Source organism: Macrobrachium rosenbergii, chromosome 2 (assembly GCF_040412425.1).
Source record: "Macrobrachium rosenbergii isolate ZJJX-2024 chromosome 2, ASM4041242v1, whole genome shotgun sequence".
NCBI lineage: Eukaryota > Metazoa > Arthropoda > Malacostraca > Decapoda > Palaemonidae > Macrobrachium > Macrobrachium rosenbergii.
The window spans coordinates 11,400,079-11,404,609 of NC_089742.1; positions in this window are offsets into that span (position 1 = coordinate 11,400,079).

A 4,531-nucleotide genomic window follows, 5' to 3' on the forward strand; every position below is an offset into this window, starting at 1 on the left:
TATATATGATAGAGAAAATACTTGTAACCAAAATAAATATTTGGATAAACATGCACTAATATGGTTCATAGAGAGAAATTGAATTACAAATACCTTTGTGCACTATTTTTGCTCACACACCCATTATATATGTGTATACATATATATATATATATATATATATATATATATATATATATATATATATATATATATATATATATATATATATATATATATATATATATATATATATATATATATATATATATATATATATATATATATATATATGTATGTATATATATATATATATATATATATATAAATATATATCTATTTATATGTATGTATGTATGTATGTAGGTATGTATGTATGCACACACACACACACATATATATATATATAATATTTTAATTTGAAATGACACTCTTTTCAACTGATAGAGTCAAAAAGTACGCAATGAAAAATATTTGTCAAAAAATTTTAAGAAAAAAAATTCATTGATGAATTCGCAATAGATTCTACGAAGTAAAACTTATTGCAGTGATTTCTTTTCGTTGAATGATGTACATAAATTCCCGCTCTCTGTCTGTATATTATACTGTACTTACGAACAAAGTATAACATAGAGACTTTCTCATTTGTTGGCATTTGCGTTTAGAACGCTTGTCAGGAAAATTAATATTTCTAAGTAGAGTTGTCCCAATCCTAATTTTTTAACCTTCCCTTGTAGACAAATCCTCTTGACATTGAAAGTTCATCTCTGTATATACCATGCTTATATCGCTATTCCTTATAACATATCAACAGATGGTACTTTGGTACTTTGAATCAATTGTAGCTTCTGTAGGCACAATAGAATACACGAAAAAAAAATATCGTATGTATTTAGGTTAAACCCATACGCACAGCAAGGAAGAAAAATATAAATAGTCTTAAAAGATAATACCAAGAATTCTTCGTCATCAAACTAATAAAAATAAGTGAGAAATGCTCTTATATTTGACACAGTCCTGTATGTTTTTACGGAGAAAAATATGAAGAATAACGAAAAAAGTTAACCTTGTACCCTGCTGCTTACTTGTACAAAATGAAAAAATAAATGACAAATCAAAAAGAAAACGTGAAACAACATTGGTGTAATCGATCTAAGAATACAAAAGACAATACCTAAAATTGTTTCGTATCCCTCATGCGGAGATAGGTCGTTTTATTTTATATGAAATGTCTCATATATATGAATACTGATATACTAGTGTTATATATATATATATATATATATATATATATATATATATATATATATATATATATATATATATATATATATATATATGTATGTATGTATGTGTGTGTTTAGTTTTTTTAATTTTTAGATATATATATATATATATATATATATATATATATATATATATATATATATATATATATATATATATATATATATATATATATATATATATATGTATATATATATATATATATATATATATATATATATATATATATATATATATATATATATATATATATATATATATATATATATATATATATATATATATATATATATATATATATATATCACAGGTTGACTAAGGAAACAGGCCATTTTCTACATTTGTCTTCTTTTATTCCTACGTTTCGCAATATTACCCTTATTACATCTTCTGGGAATCTGTCAATAAACATCATAAAATTACAAAACAATCTTAAATTTGTTAAAAATAGAAAAGCAGTAAAAAAAAAGTAGAATTTACAATTATAAAAAAAATTATATTTAAAAGTTAAGACCGCCGACTAATCTTCAGTTCAGAGAGATGAAGACTGAATGACACGAAAGAAAACAGGAGACACGTTAGCTAAGATACAGTTGGATCGAAGACGTTTGAGTATTCAACTGGGGAACTTTAAGTGTAAAGATCGGTATAAGTCCCTTCTGACCTTCTAATATATATATATATATATATATATATATATATATATATATATATATATATATATTGAGATATATATATATATATATATATATATATATATATATATATATATATTTATATATATATATATATATATATATATATATATATATATATATATATATATATACATTACATATATGTAATTCTAATAGCCACAATACCCTCTTAACTTCTCGAATTCTTCGCTCTTTTTTGGATATGCTCGTAACTACGAAGCCGTGACTTCCAAACACAAGAAATTGAGGAGACTTGTGATTTGCCGGTCTCTTCAATTTCTTGTGTTTGGATGTCACGGCTTCGTAGTTACAATAGCCATTAATTTGTTTTGGCTGTATTTACACGATTCCTTGTGCTGGGTGTAGTAATAAATACGTAGGTCAAACTGGTAAAGAACTAGATTACCGTCTAAAACAGCATCGTTACGCAGTTCGAACAGGCCAATTGACAAGTGCTTTATTTGTACATATGAATGATTTTAACCATTGTATAGACTGGAAAAATTCAGCTGAGATAATTTTTTGTAACCACATTGTTAAGAGAAATATAATTGAATCTGCCTTTATTAAGCATTTTAACAATCAACTTATGAATATTAGTTCGGGTCTTTTTAAATTGGATAGTTAGCTTGTTCGTAAAATTGTAGGGAAGTACAATGTTACCTTTTACCAATAGCCTGTTCTAACTGTAGTTTCAGTTCTTAAGTATTTTTAAAGTATTTTTTGTTTGGCATGTGACAATTTGTTTTCTTCAAACTAGTGATTGCATTCAGTAATGATGTTTAGCTTGTTAGTGGCTTTGATCTTTGTTTTGTGGAGTTTTCTTGTTTATGTCTCTATTTATTTATTTTACTGTGTACCCCGAAGAAGTGTACGCAATACACGAGAGCGCTTGGTACCTGGTCTTTAATTTTCACTTTTCATGTGGTTGTCTACGTATATACATATATATATATATATATATATATATATATATATATATATATATATATATATATATATATATATATATATATATATATATATATATATATATATATATATATATATATATATATATATATATATACATATACACACACACACACACACACACACATATATATATACTATATAAATATACTGGATATATATATATATATATATATATATATATATATATATATATATATATATATATACTATACATATATATATATATATATATATATATATATATCATATAATAATATATATATATATAATATATAGTATTTGACAAGAAACTAGTATCTGCAAAATACGAGAAGCTATTATACATCACCTCATATGTTGGTTTAAAATAGATATTAAGGTCATAAGTCTATATAAAAACAAACAAACGGACTCAGAATATTGTCAAATATTCGCACACGTACCCAAGGAACGTTTATCTCCAGCAGAGCAGATCATGATATTAATTGACGGGTGCGAAGTCTTGCGATAACATTTATCTAACTATTCTTCTGGTTCAAGGTATTTGGATTCCAAGGGAAAGCAGCAAAAACAGGGATAACGAATTATTCTCTTTTAAAGGGTTACTTTATTATTATTATTATTATTATTATTATTATTATTATTATTATTATTATTATTATTATTATTAGAAAGAGAACTCCCAACGAATGTCATAACATAAATATTGTATGGCAATTAATAAGATACCGGTTTTTCAACGGCGTCGAATTTTCTGATACCTAGAGCACCTAATCTGCTCCAGATCCTTCCACATTTAACCACAAGCTGCCTCCAAATAACTTCCATTCATGAGGATCTATCTTTCACCTCAGTCCATATATCTTATACCTCATGATTAAATCTCTTAAACTTGACAGATTGATACCGTAAGTGTTAGTTTAATCAGAGATGAAGCGTGTATTACAGCCTCGTTAGAAAAATGAGAAGATAAAATAGAAACAAACAATTGTATGCTAAACTTGAAGGAATAACCTTGTATCTTACAAATCTAATATGCTTTCGAAAAGGAAAAGGAAGAAACTATGATATAAAGATGAGTACAGATACTCATTAAATAGTCGATGACAATTACATATTGACGAAATATTTGATAGTGGGCATAAAATGCATCAAAATTTATAGCTCAAATATTTCACAAAGGAAAAATCTTTATGGTAATACACCTAACAGATTATGAAATATATAATAAATCCCGAATTACTTTGGAAATGAAAAATGATTTCGTGCAAAATCACAATTAGTGACAATGTTACCCGGATCTAAATATCAAAAGGTATAAGCAATTCAATACGGGTGTGCTCCGAGCACATTGATTAATATTTAAATCTTTGAAGTGACTGAGTTAAACATCACATGAAAAGCGTTCCATTACCATTATTGAAGTTCCCCTGTTTGCGAGTTTGATGAAATGGCTTTTGATTTTCCATCACGCTGCAACAATGGCGAAGGACCATAAGCAAATTATTTGAAGTAAATATTTTTTAGTTGTAATTTGCTATAATTTTAAACGATTTTTTTGCAATACCAACTAAAGTAAAATATTTATTTTTTTCTGAGATATGTAGTTGAGA